The sequence below is a fragment of the Tamandua tetradactyla genome, chromosome 6 (genome assembly GCF_023851605.1).
Source record: "Tamandua tetradactyla isolate mTamTet1 chromosome 6, mTamTet1.pri, whole genome shotgun sequence".
NCBI classification, from domain to species: domain Eukaryota; kingdom Metazoa; phylum Chordata; class Mammalia; order Pilosa; family Myrmecophagidae; genus Tamandua; species Tamandua tetradactyla.
The window spans coordinates 67,290,721-67,308,861 of NC_135332.1; the positions used below are offsets into that span (position 1 = coordinate 67,290,721).

At 37.3% G+C, this 18,141-nt stretch overlaps 1 long non-coding RNA gene across 1 annotated transcript in view; it reads left to right on the forward strand.

Moving 5' to 3' along the window:
• Positions 1–17,536, forward strand: part of LOC143686098 (uncharacterized) — a 43,536-nt gene extending 26,000 nt beyond the window's left edge. Inside the window, exon 2 of the long non-coding RNA XR_013176897.1 lies at positions 17,295–17,536. This is a non-coding gene — a long non-coding RNA (uncharacterized LOC143686098). The remainder of the gene's footprint in view (positions 1–17,294) is intronic.
• The last annotated feature ends 605 nt before the right edge of the window (positions 17,537–18,141 follow it).

Below are 18,141 nucleotides of genomic sequence, written 5' to 3' on the forward strand. Positions count from 1 at the left end.
AATAAATAAATATACATAACCCGTAGAGTAAAAGATAAAGAAAATCAATGTACGAGCATATAAAAGAAGGAATCAAGTAAGATGGCAGGTGGGCAATACACATAAATTGGAAACTGGTTAAATATAAAAGACAAAAGATCAGGTGCCTTATAAAGCAGAGGTCTTCTGTGTACAAAGGTATACTGAAAACAAAGGAACTTAGAAAGATTCACGTGCAAATGATATGAAAACATGTGCCAGACAAAAATGCAAGCCAGAAGAAACCAATTATCACAATATTACCAGAAAGTGTGGAATGCTGAACATCAATAATTAAAACATAAAGAATTTCAGGTAAGAAGTATTGTTTCAGTTGGGACTCTCCATTGGGTTCAGTTCCCAGTGAAAATGACCACATCAATGAAACAGAGAAAATTCTCTATCACAGCCAGAATATATAGAAGAGTGTCACGCACCTAACATTTAGAGAAGTATAGCAATAAATAATGAAACAAGGGCAGACAGAGGGAGGGACAGTGATGTAGAATTCCAATGGGGGAAGTTTAACAGACAACAATGAGATACTGGCTTCCTGCTAGAAGACTGAGTAAATGGTTTATGAAAAATAACACAAAAGATCAACAGTGTCAGTGAGAAATAACAGCTATTTTATGTTTTATTAATGTCAGAAGGCTATGGGACAACTTTAAAGTGCTGGGGAAAAAACATCAGAATCCTAGATGTATTAAAAACATTCTCCAAAAATGAGGGGGAAATAAAGATGCTTTTAGATAAATAAAAACTAAGGGAATTTGTTACCAAAAGACTTGAATTACAAGATATACTAAACTAGGCATTTTAGACTGAAGGGAAATGATACCAGTTGCTAAACTGCATCTGCAGCAAGTGAAAAAGACCACAGAAATACTGAACATTTGAGAAAATAAAAGATAACTGACTATTTATAGAATGTGGAAATACAGCAATAGCACAAAGTAGAGGGGCAATGGAAGTACACGGTTGTAAACTTCTTACACACTATGTGAAGTGGCATCATCTTAATTCTAAACAGACTGTGATAAATTAAGGAAGCATATTATAATCTCTAGAGCAACTAAAATAATTACAACAACATTATGAGAGGTATAGCTAAAAAGAAAATAGAATAAAATGGAATATTAAAATATTCAATTAACCCCAAATAAGGCAAGATAAAAAGGAACAGAGGTAAGAACAGATGGAACAAATAGAAAATAAACATTTAATAAGCGCAGACAAAACCCAATCATGCCAATAACTACATTAAAAAGATTAAGCAGTCCTATTAAAAGGTCAGCCTAGATAAAAAGCAAGACTAAACTGTGTACTGTCTACAAGAGATGCATTTCAAAAATTAAGGCACAGATTGGTTAAATCAAAGGATGGCAAAAATTAATATGCAAACATTAAGCAGAGGAGAGCTGGAGTGGCTGTAATAATATCCAGCAAAAGAGACTTCAAGACAAAGAGTATTACTAAAGATAAATATCATTTCTTCATGATAAAAGATATAATCTGTCAAGTCAACTTTCTAATGCCAAAAACATATGAATCTTAACATAGAATTTTAATGTGAATTGCATCTCAATAAAAATGTTCAAAAAATACATCTTTTGAAGAAAAAACTGACAATATTAAAGGGTGAAACAGACACATATACATTGACAAATTGGAAATTTTAGTATCCTCAATATTAGTTGGAATAACTGGGCAAAAAGTCAGCAAAAATAAAGGACATGTGAATAGCACTATACACAATAACTATTGAATACACACTATTTGAAAATGCACACTGAATGATCATGAAGTTAAGCCATATGCTGGGCCACAAATAATTTCCTATACATTTTAAAAGCTTAAAAGCTTACAAACAACATTCTCTGATCGGAATGAAATTAAATTAGATTCAATGACACTTAGGTAACAAGAAAAGCCCCAAAATATTTAGAAATTAAATATTAAATAATCCATGGTCAAAAATGAAATCGTGAGAGGAACTAGAAAATATTTCAAAATAAATTATATTACAAGCTTGATGTATCAACATTTGTGGCATGCAGTTAGGCTTTAAAGGGAAATTTCTAGATTTAAATGCTTATTTTAGAAGAGAAAAAAGTCTTAAAATCAAGATTGAAAGTTCCATCTTAAGAAGTTAAGAAAAGAACAAATTAGACACCTAATTAAGTAGTGAAGATAAAATAATAAAGATAAAGATAGAGATCAATAAAATAGAAAGCATATAATAGAGAAAATTAATAGTTCCTGCTTCTTTGAAAGATTAAATAAACTGATACACACTTAGGATGTCTAATTAAGAAAAAAGCCAAATTGCTAATATCAAGAATAACAGTAGAGACATCATTACAGATCCTACAGGCATTTAAAAGGATATTATGGGGCAGTGCAATGGTGGCTCAGAGGCAGAATTCTCACCTACCATGCCGGAGACCCAGGTTCAATTCCTGCTGCCTGCCCATGTAAAAAAAAAAAAAAAAAGAAAGGTATTATGGGGATATTATGAACAACTCTATCCAATAAATTTGAAGACTCAGATTAAATAGAATTTCTTTAAAAACACAATTTATCAAAACTGACTCTGGAAGAAACAGAAAATCTGAATAGTTTTAAGTCTGTTAAAGATATTTCATTTATATTTAAATAACTTTCCAAAAAGAAAATACCAACAAAATCAAACATCCAAGGACCAACCTGACATGAGAGTTTTAGAAAATATAGGCGAATGGAATGCTTCAGAATTCATTTTATAAGGTCAAAATAGCACAGATACTAAAACAGCACAGAAACTAAAATCAGACAAAGACATTATAAATACTGATCATTATCATATAAAAACATGGAAGCAAAAATCCTCAATATATATCAGGAAATCAATTTCTGCAATATATGAAAATGATAATGTCATGTAAATTTACGCTAAAAATGTCAATTTAACATTTGAAAATCAACCACTACATTTAGTCACAGAACTAAGTGAAGTGGGATAGCTTATGATCATCTCAATAGATACAAAAAGAAAATTTGTCAATATTCGATACTTATACATGAACAAATTTTTTTTCCCAGCAAAAGAGGAATAGAAGGAAGTTCCTCCAATGTGATAAAGAGTGTTCCTGAAAACCCCCTAGCTGACATCCTACTTAATGGTGACACTCTAAAAGCTTTCGCCCTAAGAGCGGTGTGCTGGTTTGAAAGGATATACGCCCCCTAAGAAAGCCATGTTTTAATATAAATCTCATTACTTAAAGGTAGAATAATCCCTACTCAGTACTGCATATTTGAAACTGTAATGAGATCATCTCCCTAGTTGATGTGATTTAGTTAAGAACGGTTGTTAAACTGGATTAGGGGATGACATGTCTCCACCCATTTGAGTGGGTCTTGATTGGTTTACTGGAGTCCTATAAAAGAGGAAATATTTTGGAGACTCAGAGAGACTCAGAGAGAGCAGAGAATGCTGCAGCACCACGATGCAGAGTCCACGAGCCAGCAACCTTTGGAGTTGAAGAAGGAAAGTGCCTCCCGGGGAGCTTCATGAAATAGGAAGCCAGGAGAGAAAGCTAGCAGATGATGCTGTATTTGCCATGTGCCCTTCCAGCTGAGAGAGGAGCCCTGACCATGTTCACCATGTGCCTTTCCAGATGAGAGAGAAACCCTGAACTTCATCGGCCTTCTTGAACCAAGGTATCTTTCCCTGGATGCCTTTGATTGGACATTACTATAGACTTGTTGTAATGGGGACATTTTCTCGGCCTTAGAACTGTAAACTTGCAACTCATTAAATTCCCCTTTTTAAAAGCCATTCCGTTTCTGGTATATTGCATTCCAGCAGCTAGCAAACTAGAACAAGCGGGAACAAGGCAAGTATGTTCACACTCACTATTTTCATTCAACATTGTACTAGATGTTTTAACCAGTAAAATAAGGCAGGAAAAATGAATTAAAGTTGTATACATTGGATACAAAGAAGTATGCTGTCTTCATTCACAAATGAACCAATTGTCTATGTAGGAATCCTAAGAAAAAAGTGACTAATAGCAAGATCACAGGAAACAGTCAATATACAAAAAGCAATTGCACTTCTACTTGTTGGCAACGTATCAATGGAAAATGAAATGAAAATGAACCAATCACAACAGCCCGAAAGCATAAAATATTTCATAAAATAAAGTAATATATGCAAGACCTGACAAAACAATGTCGAAAACCATTGGGAGAAATTAAAGAAGACCTAAATAAATGGAGAGAAATGCCATATTTATGATTTGGAAATAAAAATATTGTGAATATGTTCATTTCCCTTTAAATTATCTATAGATTCACTACAGCCACAATCAAAATCACAGCAGGCTTTTTAGAAATGGACAAATTAATTATGAAATTCAATAGGTGTGCAAAAGACCTACAACAATTAAAACAAACTTGAAACAGAAAACAGGGTCAAAGAACTTAAACTGCTAATTTTGAGATTTACTATAAAGCTGCAGATAAACAGATGCTGTGGATATGGGCTAGGTCCCTGATCTCGAGGCTTCCTCTTGTGGGGCTTGTGTAGGTAGTGTAGAAGCTTGGTCTACCTACAGGCTGCCTAAGAGTTCCTTCTGGAGGACCTCTTTTGTTGCTTAGACATGGCATCACTTTCTCTACTCCCAGCTCTGTAAGTGAAATCATTGCCCTACTCGTTATGTGAGACAGGACATCCAGGGGTAAAGTCTCCCTGGCAGGTTATGTGAGGCAGGACATCCAGGGGTAAAGTCTCCCTGGCAGCATGGGAGCTGAGTTCCAGGGATGAGCTTGGCCCTGGCACTGTGGGATCAGCAATTTCATCCTGACTAAAAGGGGGAAAAGAAGAGCAACTAATAAAGTATCAGTGGCTGAGAGGGGTCAAATAGAGTCAAGAAGCTACTCTGAAGGTCACTCATGCAAGCTTCAGTTGCACAGTGCTACCTATCATGGCTTGCCAAACCCAAACCAGGGCCATTCCAAGCCAATCCTGGAGAACATTTGGGCAATATATGGGATTCTGCAGAGGTTCCATGTATTGGGGTGACTTTCTGGAGGCCTGTGGCCTCCAGATGGGTCCTTCAACCAGATAAGTTCTGGAACCTAGAGGGCCCAGCTTCTCCAGAACATTGGTTGGTTCCATCTCTCTACTCCATATTATGGACAGCCCCTTTCAACATGAAAAAGTTAGAATGAGCTTAGCGCAACTACCCCAAAGAGTGGGATAGAAAGATCAAAGGTGCTGGTGGAGTTATACAGAGAAGGTAGGTTTAACAAACAAATACGATTGCTGAATCATTAAACTGATACTTCTTTTAGTCTCCAGCAGCTTAGAGCAGCTAGAAGTAAAAACGTAAAATTGTGGAATTATAAACCAAACTCAAATCAGTTCTACAACTAATTCTTGTGCTGTACTTTGAAACTTATTGCTTTTTTGTATGTATATTACTCTTCACAAAAATGAAAAAAAGTCAAGTGTGATGATAAAAAAATTTATTCCTTCTAGCTTCCTATATTCTGTATCAGCTAGAAGGAAAAATCTGATAGGATGGTATGGTAGCCCATTACAAACTCCGGAATCTGTCCTGTAATTACTTGTTAAAGAGTGCTTTGAAAACCATTGCTTTTCTCTTTCTTTGCTTTGTATATATGTTATATAATACAATAAAAAAAGTAAGAGGGTGGGCCATGGTGGCTCAGTGGCAGAGTTCTCACCTGCCATGCTGGAGACCCAGGTTCAATTCCTGGTGCCTGCCCATGCAAAAAAAAAGTAAGAAAAAGACACCGTGGATAGATACCTAAAACTATGAAACAGAAAAGAGTCCAGAAACAGACCCACAAACACTCCATTGTTTTTTACTAGGTACCAAATCAATTCATTGAGGAAAGAAAAGTCCTTTAGTAAAGAATGCTGGAACAATTGGATACACATATTGGGAAAATAAAATCATTCCTACCATATACCTTAGTAAATGTAAAATAGATTACAGGCTAAATATTAATGCAAAATCTATAATGCTTCTAGTAGAAAATATAGTAGAATATCTTCATGAAGTGGAACAAGAAAAGACTTCTTGGAGAAGATACAGCAAGCAGTAACCATAAATAATTGATAAAATGGAATTTATCAAAATTTAAACCTGTTGATTCAAAGACAGCATTAAAGAAAGCCACAGATTAGGAGAAAATATTCATAATACCTATGTATTACAAAGACTTATGTCTAAAATTATTATTCATTATTCATTAATGATAAAAAGACAGACAGTCAAATAAAAATTGGGCACAAGCCATGAAGAGAAAGTCACAAAATAAGATAGAGGAATGGGCAATAAACTCATGAAGACGTGTCCAGCATCATTTGTTAACAGGAAAATACAAATTAAAACTGCAAACAGATATCGCTTCACACCCTTAGAATAGTTAAAATTAAAAAGATTGTCAACCACACATGTTGGTGAAGATGTGAAGAAACTGGAGCCCTCATACTTTGCTGGTATAAAATGGTACAACTTATTTAGAAAAAAATATTTTAAGTTTTTTATAAAGCTAATCTTACAATGATCCTGTGACCCGGCAATTCGACTTCTAAGTATTTACCCAAAGATGTCAAAACATATGTCCACACAAAGCCTGGCAGGCCATCAGATTCTCCCCTGGCCTGCTGTTAGTGTTGGTTAATCGCTCACAGTTGCTTCTTCTCCAAGGGATTGACCTCAGCTGATAGGAGCCACTCACCCAACAAGTTATGCATCTACCTTCAGAAGTGAATCTGCTACAACTGATGACTGATAGGAAGTAAAAATACCAGGACCCTTGTCTCGAGGCTAATCCTGGACTTGATATGAGACCTTATCCTTACCCTGCTCTCTCCCTCCCTTATCGGTTTCTCCTGGGAAGACTCCTACAATAAGTTATGGGCACTAGAATTCATGGATCAAGCTCTGCCTTTAGGAACCTAATCTGAGACAACTGAGGTGCGACTCTGAGAATTCCTTGTACAAGTAATAATTGCTGCAGCAAGATCTATGGTGTGTGCTAAAATTAGGATGTGGAACATTAAGGATATTTTAAACTAGGTATTTACATAGCTTTAAAGCTCTTCCCTATGGTACTTATTCATTTCCATGGTGATTTGAATATATGCCCACAAATTCTTTGGGATGCCTCCCACCAAGGTGAGTACAAAAATGTTTATAGTAGCTGTTTTAATTCCTAGGCTGCTTAAAGCAAATACCATGAAATGGGTAGGGTTAAACAATAGGAAATTATTTCCTTACGCTTTTGAGGCTGGGAAAATGTCCAAATCTATACATTTTCAAGGAGATGTTTTCTTCCTGAAGACTGGCTGCTGGTGATCCTTGGATTCTCTGTCACACGGCAGGGCACACGGCAGTGTCTGTTTCTCTTCCAGGTTTCATCAATTTCACCTTCTTGCTTCTGTAGCTTTTTTCTCTCTTGTCTGAATTTCATTCACTTATAAAGAACTCCAAGAAATAGGATTAAGGCTCATCCTGATTGAGGTGGGGCAACTTTAACTGAAATAGGCTCATCAAAAAGTACTACTTATAATGGGTTCACACCCTCAGGAATGGATTCCCTTAAAGAACATGTTTTTCTGGGGTACTTACAGCTTTATTTGTATTTGCCAAAAATTGAGGGAGAACCCCCTTAAATGCCTGTCTACTATGGAATGAATAAATAAAGAATTGTATACCACTCTATCACCAAAAGGAATGAACCCATGATACAGGGGGGTAACGTGGATGCATCTTGAAGATGAAAACATTGCAACATCATTGGGTTCATTCTTAAGATTTAATGTTAATCCGCTGTCGTATAATGTGTTATGTTACTGTCACATTCATTAGTGATTAAAAACACACTGGTAAAATAAGAGATCATGCTATATTCTTCTCTCTCTTTCCCTCTTGATGAGCACAGATGACAGATAGATAGATGATAGACAGACAGGATGGATAGATAGGTAGATAGATGCATTGTGTTTGTATATGGATGTGCTATGCATATATGTATATGTATATGTATGCATATGCATAGATGTGTATATGATATATATATTTATATATAGTATTTATGTTCTGTAACTATATTTGTACTCTGCCCATGTTTGTATACTTTCTGAAGTAAATTAGCATAATGTGCATTTTTTCACAAGTCTATTTCCTTGAGTCAATTTTATTTGTTTGCTTTTGGTATGAGTGTCCTAAATCTGGAATGAATTCTTTCAGTCATTTCTGTTTTTTTTTCAGGATATTGCCCATTTTAGTCAGATTAAAAAAACATTTTTATTGTAAACAATAAATAAAAACACAAACATTCTAGACATACAAACATTCTTGACATGGTTACAATCAGTGTTTCACAGTATCATCACATAGTTATGTATTCATCACCATGATCACATTTTTGAACATTTGCATCTCTCCAGCAAAAGAAATAAAAAAGAAAAAACTCATATATGCCATACCCCTTTCCTCTCCCTCTCATTGACCTCTAGTATTTCAATCTATTTAATTTATTTAACCTTTGCTCCCCCTATTATTTATTTCTTATCCATATTTTTTACTCATCTGTCCATACCATAGATAAAAAGATCAGACACAACAAGAGTTTCACAATCACAGAGTCACACTGCAAAAGCTATATTATTATACAATCATCTTCAAGAAACATGGCCACTAGTACACAGCTTGACAAGTTTCAGGTACTTCCCTCTAGCCATTCTAATACACCATAAACTAAAAAGGGGTTATCTATATAAAGCATAAGAATAACCTCCAGGATAACCTCTCAACTCTGTTTGAAATCTCTCAGCCACTGACACTTTATTTTGTCTCATTTCTCTTTTCCCCTTTTTGGTCGAGAAGATTTTCTCAATCCCTTGATGCTGAGTCCCAGCTCATCCTAGCAATTCTGCCTCACGTTGCCAAGAAGGTTTATACCCCTGGGAGTCACGTCCCATGTAGAAGTGGGGAGGGCAGTGAGTTCACTAGCTGTGTTGGTCTAGAGAGAGGGAGGCCATATCTAAGTAACAAAAAAGAAGTTCTCTGGGGGGCGTCACTCTTAGGCCTAATTTTTTCCCCTTAGGACTAATTTTAAGTAGGCTTAGCCTATCTTTTGCAGGGATAAATTTCATAGTGGCAAACCCCAAGAGTGAGGGCTCGACTTAATGATTTAGTTGTTTAATATTTAAATTAATTTCTCTATATTTTTCCTGAGATTTCTTCCCCTTTCTAGCAATTACATTTTTCATTTTTTTCTTTTTGATGAGAATAGAGATTTATATACTTTGTTATTTAAAATAATAAATAAATTGATTCTATTATTTCCTCTTTCCTAATTTTTTTATATGTTTTAATTATTAATTTCTTTCTCCTGCATTTTAAGTTACTTTTGTTGCTTATTTTCCTTTTTATTGATTTGAACATTGTATTCATTTCCTAGAGCTGCTAGGAACAACAGAAACTTAGTGTCTCATAATTCTGGAGACCATAAGTCTGAAATCAGCTGGGTTGTTCCTTCTGAAACCTGTAGGGAAGAATCCTTCCTTGCCTCTTCCTAGCTTCTCTGTCATTGCTGGCCACCCCTACTGTTCTAGCTTGCTAGCTGCCAGAATGCAATATACCAGAAACAGGATGGTTTTTAAAAAGGGGAATTTAATAAGTTGCTAGTTTGCAGTTCTAAGGCCGAGAAAATGTCCCAATTAAAACAAGTCTATAGAAATGTCCAATCAAAGGCATCCATCCAGGGAAAGACACCTCAGTTCAAGAAGGCCAATAAATTTCAGGGTTTCCCTCTCAAGTAAGAAGGCACATGGCGAACATAGTCAGGTCTTCTCACTCAGGTGGAAGGGCACATGGCGAACACAGTGTCATCTGCTAGCTTTCTCTCCTGGCTTCCTGTTTCATGACGCTCCCTGGGAGGCATTTTCCTTCTTCATCTCCCAAGGTCGCTGGCTCGTGCACTCTCTGCTTCGTGGTGCTGCGGCGTTCCCTGCTCTCTCCAAATCTCTTTCATTCTCCAAAATGTTCCCTCTTTTACAGGACTCCAGAAACTAATTAAGACCCACCCAAAAGGGTGGAGACATGCCTATCCAGTTTAACAACCACTCTTGATTAAATCACATCTCCAGGGAGATGATCCGATTACAGATTCAAACATACAATACTGAATAGAAGAAACGGCTGCCTTTACAAAATGGGATTAGGATTAAAACATGACTTTTCTAGGGTACATGCATCCTTTCAAACCAGCACCCTTGCCATTCCTTGGCTTTCAGATGCATCTCTCTAATCTCTGTCTCCTCCATCTTCACGTGACCTCCTCCCATGTGTGTCTGTGTCTTTGGGTCTAAAGTTCCTCTTCTTTTAAGAACACTAGTCATATTGGACTTCCCCCACCGCCCCCCCGCCCCATATCCAGTATGACCTTGTCTTAACTAATTACATCTCAAAGACCGTAGTTCTATATAAGGCCACATTCTGGAGCAGCAGGTGGACCTGAATATTTGGGAGGTGGAGGGTGTACGCTGTTCACTACTGAACCCAAAACAAACATTTACTTTAGTTTTCCTTATTCTTTTTGGGGGGGCTCAGTGATGAAAGCGTCAAATCTATAATTTGCCTCTGACTATAGTTACGAGGCTTTATGTATGATTTCTTCTATTTTGCTTTTATTTAAGTGTTCTCACACTGAAGTTTTTAATCCTCTTTGCACAGCATTTACAGGTCAATATGATGATTTTTCCCCCCATTTCCAAGTATTCGGGATTTTGTTGTTACTGTTGTTTTCAATTTTTAAATTTCTGGTTTAATGGCATTGTAACCACAAAAGGTAGATTGTACCTTCTTTCCCTTTTAGAAACCATTGGAGGATTTTTGTATCCTAGATTATGATCAATTTTCAAAACTCTCCCTGGGACTCTGTAAAGAATATGCATTCTCAGTTGGTTAAAAAGCTTGACATATCTAATAAATCAACCTTATTTCTTTCATTATCCAATTATGGATGTTGTGTCTACTTCACCAAATGTGATGTGTTAAAATCAACATTCTCATTTCTGTTAATATTTTCAACACGTAAAATTTTATATATTTTGAAGACCTTTCATTTGCTGCCTAGAGTATCATGTTAATTACATCTTTATTGAGATTGATAATTATTATCAAGCTGAAATGATTTAGTTTCCCCTTTGATAAATTTCAACTTGCTTTTTATGTTATCAAATGATAATTTATCTTAGTTTTCTTTATTGCTCAAATTTACTTAATATGTTTAAACCTGTTATATATATATATATATATATATATATATAAAACATATATATGGGCATATTCCTGATACTTTTTCATACATTCAGCACATAATGAAATTTTTAAATGAATTCAAGTGTGCTTGCAATTTTTAAAAAATTTTGTTTTGAAATCATTCTAGATTTATGGAAGAATTCAAAAAGTATAGTGAGTTCTCATTACTCTTCTCGCAGCCTCCCCTAATACTTAACCATAGTACATTTATCAAAATTGAAAAAATAAACATTAATATGAAACTATTAGCTAAATGACTTGCTTTATTCAGATTTCACCAGTTTTCTCACTAATGTCCTTTCCTGTCTCTGGTTCCAATACAAGATACTATGATGCATTCAGTTGTCATGTCTCCTTGGGTTTCCTCTACTCTGTGACAGTTTCTTAATCTTTCCTAGTTTTTCATGACTTTGGGTACTTTTTAAAAGAACTGTTAAGGTATTTTGTAGGCTGTCTCTTGATTTAGATCTGTTTCTTGTTTCCTCATGATTAGACTGGGGTTATGGATTTGGGGACAAAAATATTACAGGGGAAGTGCTTCTCATCATCTGCTGTCAGTTGGTACCTGTTATTTATATTACTTGTTAACAGCAATATTTACCTTGATCACTTGGTCAAGGTGGAATCTGCCAGGCTCCTCCACTCTAAAATTTCTAGACGCCAGTCAATGGAAGTGGTCTCTATGTCCCATCGAAATTCAAGGGGTGGGGGATCAAGCTCCACCTCTTAGAAGGAAGAATAGCAAAGAATTTGTGGACATTTATGTAAATCACCACAGTGATTCATCATTATTATGGGGAAGAGTTTTGAAGTTATGCAAATATCTTGTTGTTTAACCCACTTAAGTTTAGTACTCACATCAGTAGCTGTTGCCCGCGGCAGTTATTACTGTGTTCTAATGCTGTTTCTTTTTTTATTTCCCTCATCCTTCTACACTATTAATTGAAGTTCTTCTATGAGGAACATTTGTACCTTCTCCTCCAATTATCTATTTACTCGATGATTTATTTATATCGGTATGGACTTGTGGATGTTAATTTTATTCTTTGGGTTATAATGCAACAGGATTGTATGCTCAAATTGTTCTAGCTTTGGCCATTAGGGTCTCTTTAAGGTTGATTTCTGTGGTCTTTTGACATGTCTCTATCCTTTTCCTTTGCTTTGCTTTGCTTTTATTTTATTTTATTTTTTACTGCATCATTACTATATGACATTGTGAGACCTTCTGGCCTCATTTGTATTTTTCTTGCTCCAGATCTAGAATCAGCCATTTCTCTAGAGAGCCTAGGTTCCTTTAATTAAAGATCCATATTTAGAACTCAAATCTGGGCACTAGGTGTGCTTTGAGGAAGTGCTCATCATACAGAGCAAGGAAATATGTGTGCATATATCAACCCAGGTATACAAACATATCTGCATCTCTGTTATTTACTTCCTGCATGTATTTAAAATAGCCATGATTTTATAGCAACTCCAGTAACTGACACCAAAGGCTTCCTTCTAGCCTCCCATCTTTGCTTGTTTGTAAATTCTTTCTCTGAAAGTGAGAAACCTGATTCCCTGTATCTACAAAATTGTTCAGCCCTCGCATACATACAAAGTATTTCAGAATTGCTAACCTTCACCCTTGTGAGAAACAAATTTATCGATGTCTTTGTACAGTACTTTTTGTCTTTGGCTTTATAGTAGCTAGTCAACACTCAGCTTTTCAATTTACTCAGACAAAAATGACTTTTCTTCCCTGAGGTGCTTGTATTTTAATGGAGAATTTAAAGGATGGACAAAACTTCTTGACCTTTTTTCCACTCTTCTCTGGAATTTTAGAAGCAGAGGAGAATGCTGACACCAGTCTGCTTTTTGCTTCTTTGAATTTGAATTTTTTTTTCTACCTTGACATATTTGTAGCTTTTTCCTTGAAGCTCTAAAATATCAAGGTAATTCTAGATCTTAGCCTCGTTTATTCAAATGTACAGTATTATTTAATAAATAAATTAGATTTGCCAACACAGGTCTTTATTTGATTTGGGAAAAGTTCTACTTTTTCGTTTAAGGCTAAATGAAAAACTATACGTGTAAAAGACCTGCAGGCCTGGATGGGCTCTGGACTACAGAAGGTGATTTTCTATTTGAAGACATGCAAAAAAAAAGCATATTTTGTCTTTAGCTCTAGAAGGTTTTCAAGTGGACCCTTAGACTACAGCAGTTCCTTCTGAAAACCCCAATGAATGCTAGGCAGCTAAACCCTCCAGTGCTGACATCATCAAGGCTGAATTTACACACACTGAAGCTGATAACCACAGCTAAATTTAGGGTGGCTGTAAATGAGACATCACTTGTGTCAGACAAACCAGTCAAAGGCCCTAGAGTTGAAGGCTTCGTGGAACGCTGGCTGGTATTTTGGTCTCGTTGTGACAGCTGATTCAATATCTGCTCAAAACTCTGGTTGAAAATTGGTGGGAAGTTATGCGTTTCCACTCTCAGGCAGACACTGTGGAGACAGGAAGATTCTGGGGATTGGCTGGGATGTCCATGTGTGTAAATGTGAACCCGTGCGTAGACGCTCAGGCGCTGCCCAGCCCAGAGAGTGTCTGAGAAAAATCCTTACACACTCCAGCAGCCAGTCTTCTCTCATCAGCTGCTTCCAACATGCTGGTCTGGTCCCAAGAACTCAAGGAAGAAATCTGAATTCCTAGTTAGAAAAGGAGAGGGAGACTGGCAAGAGATTATGAAAGGGGCAGTTCAATGTGGCAGGAATAATTCTGGAGCAAAAGTGAGTGGGTGAAAGCTTTCATTGTGTAAAAAATATGTTATTTACCTCACAACCTCAGAACAGATAGATCATTCTCAACTCCTCTGATTTTGAGGACTCGGGGTATCCGAAACTCAGATTCCTCAAAGCACACCTGGAAGATTTTGCTACATTTATTGGTGACCCTGCAATGTGCCTCGGAAACTGTATGTCTTTGTTATCCAAACATCTGGATTTGTGTTTTTGCTCTTCCTCCATGCGATATGGAAAAATCCTTTCGTTTCTTCAACTCTAAGATAGGGACGGGAATCCTTGTACTTACCCATCGTACAGGGATGTTATGAGTCTCAAACAATAGACAGGAGGTGAGAGTGTGTAGAAAGCTGGTAGGCACTGTGCAAAGGTGAAGTCTCAGTGTTTCAGTGCCACCTTGACAGTTGTCATTGCCAATTCACCCACCTGCCATATGTGGCAGGATGATGCAGTAGCTAAGAGAGCAGCCTCTGGAGTCAGATCACCAGACGATAAACCCAGCTTTGACTTTCAGCAGGTGTGGGCATGGCAGGTTGCTTTATCTCTTGGTCTCAGTTTCCTGGAGAAGCAATGCTATCAGCCTCTACCTTTAAGGAGTACTGTGGAAACAGCACATGTAAAGCCTATTCATCTGTGACTGGCACACAGCAGTTGTAACTCAACAGTACCTGTTAACTTGGAGCTGTTATCTAGCCCCTAGGGTTAATGCATCCATTGACTCCCCTGAACTTTTACAACACCTTATTACTGGACCATTAAAACATCACTCCAAAATCCTATCATACATAAGCACAAGAACTAATAGGTGTTAAGGATAACAAAATTATGACTATTGAAATATAAATACCCCTGGCATTCAAATTGTCCTCTGTCATGTATAATAAAGGCAAAATATAAAAACAGCAATTTTGGTTATCAGACCAGGAAATGCTGGTTTCTAGATTTTTGAAAAGGGAACAGGGGACTCCGGTTCTAGGCCTGCAATGGCCTTAGCCACAAACCATCTGTTGGTGCTCTCACTCACCGCGTCAGCTTCTAGGTCTCAAGTCCTCATTGCAGGGTTTGAGCTAAGTATCCTCAAGGAACTGGCTTATCACATTGCCTGGTTTTAGAACGCTGGCCTCTTGATTCTGAGACAAAGAGGATTCTTTCCAACCCCATCTGGAATTCAGCCTCCAAAAAGCACCTTTGAACACTTTAGAAAATACTCTCAGAGAAAGATACCATGTGAGCTACATCATAGCCATTTTTCTTTCAGGAGTTATTTTGCACTCTGCATTCGGGAAGATATAAATAATATCCACCTCTCAGAGTTTTCGTTGCCCCTTCAAAAATGAATGAAAGAGGAGGGCTGAATATCAGCCTCTCTCCCTATATGGGGACAACAGAAATAAAGTCCCCTCTGATCCATGTCTGTTCTCTCCAGGAGAATCAATCAGCCTTTAGTACTGCATTTTTTCATCCATTTATTTTCCTAGGGGCAGGATGGAGACAATTCTGCCTAGTAAAGAAGAAACAAAGTGTAATGGATAATAGGACCAGTTTAGACATTTGCCTGCAGGTGATTTTTAAATTACGGTTTATTAAACATAACATATGAATAAATTTCCAAGACGTAGGCTAACCACAAAGGTAAAATGAATGTAATAATTTTCATTTCCAATATTTCATTTTGGAGTTCCATTTATTTGAAATGATCTGAAGCAAAGAAATATCATACGAAAAATTTCCTTTTCATTATATTTATATACTCTGAGAGAAGTTGGGATCATTTTAGTCTGATGGCAGGAAGAAAGGAAAGAATCTTGTGGGGTAAATTTCAAGTGCTAGCTTGTGTTTTGTTCAGATGGCAAATGAATTTCATATTATCTTGTCATCTGTAACTGAAGTGCTGGGGAAAGTTCATGGCATCATTGTCTAGTTGACAATGATATTAGAAAACTTCAATACTTCGTTGCAGATGCTGTTGAATTTAACCCCTGCAGTGCTGCTCTGTCAGGCTTGCTTGCTAATCCACATTTGCACATGCACAGTGGTTGACGGGGTTGAAATTTTTACCTGATCAGGGTGCATAATAAGTAGCAGAAATGGCAAGCCAATGGCAGGGGCCAGGGATTGGGTTTATACCTCCTTTGTTTTATAAATTGAAATATCAGCAAGCAGCTGTCAAGGTCTCACATTTTTCAATCAAATGGTTCTGCTGAGAAAGCTTAAGAGCACCCCAAAGCTCAAATTTTTCTTTGAATATGATACAGAAGATGCAGTAAAGTAAATATCACAAAGCATCCTAGCCGTGTGCTCTTTGACTTAATAAGATTAGTTAAGCTTGCAGAGTCTGTTTCCTTACCTGTAAATCAGGAATTCATCTGTCTACCCATTCACTTATTCAAGGACATCCTACCTCCTCAGACTGGAAAGTTCTCGAGAGTAAAAACACTATCCTCTAAGCATTCTTTACTCATTTTCCAATTCTTTGTCCCTGGCAACCTGTCCACTCTCCCACTGATGCTGGTGCACTAGGTCCTGAGTTATCACTGTGGCCTGCCATACAGGTCCCCCTCTCTGATTTTCTCATGTATTTCAGCCAGTTACCACCTGTTCGCATCCCGGCCACAAGCACCGCAGCCAGCTGCATTATGTTTTCCCTTAAGAGCTTGCTCTTGTTCATTTCATTATTTGTCCATTGTCATTGACTGGGATCCCTTTACTCAAGCAAAGGATCTATGCCTTACTCAGACCAGCAGTCATTCGAACCCACATTGGGCAAACCTGCAAGCCAATGTAAGAGGCCTCAGGTACTGGATACACAGATAAGAGGCATGGCCTCTTCAAGGAGCATCAAAAGGGGGCTGCAAACACTACCCAAGGAGCAAGACAGAGGTTGGTTATGGCCAGGGCTGTCCAAGAAATATCAGGCCAGAAGAATAAGGAGAAAGAGAATACAGGGGATAGGAGGCAAGGTGCAGAAATGCTGCAGACTGGAAAATGAGCCAAAGTACTCTGAGCTGATAAAAAAAAAAAAAAGCTAATGAGACTGCCCTTACTGAGCTCTTAGGCTCCACCAAGAACTGAATGGAGTGCTTTGCATGTCTCATCTCATTTAATCCTTAAAACAACTCATTTTATCATTGTCTCCACTTTAGGATGAAGAAACTACGTGTCATAGTGAAGGAACTGGACCACAAACAGACACACAGCCACGCCTTTAAACACCACTCCTACAGCCCTTCTCCAGCTAAAATCAAGAGAGAAAGGCCACAGCTTGGAGGGGCTGGAAGAAATTAATAGAATGTGTTTCAACCCTACTCATTTGGGGACTTTATACCGTATGTTATCGCAGCTTCATCTTATCAATCTTTACAAAATAATTTCTGTTTGTACCTTTATTATTTTTAAAGTATAAGGTAAAAGTTATCAGTATACTTTGGGCTAGAATAATGGAGTTTTAAACAAAAGTATCATACATTATAAGGGCTTGATTCTCATATAAGAAGAAGTCTGGGGACAGGGCAGTTCTGGGGAATGTTAGTTCAGTGATCTAGCTATGTCCTAGATACTTCCTGTTTCCCCATTCTGCCATCCACAGCCTATTGGGTCAGTCTTTCCTCATGATCACAGGATAGCTGCAGCACCTTCAGGCATTAAACACAGGTGGAAGATGTCCAGTAAAGAAAAAGAATATTTCTTCCGAACATCATTATTTGTTAGAGAGGAAAACTTTCACCAGATCCTCAGGCTTTGTGCCCATGCCCTAAATCAATCATTGGTGATCAAGAGGGAATTGCCAAGGCTAGTTTAGACCAATTATGACTCACTCGTGACTGAGGGCTTACCCTCCCACCCACATGGGAAAGAAGAGCTTAAAGCAAAACTGGGGAGGGAGAAGAAGTGTGCATGTGGGGAAGTACATTCAAGGAACAAAACTGCTATGTGGACAAAAATTAGTGACTGCCAGGCTGGGGTTGAAAGAAAAGGGATTGTTGGATCACC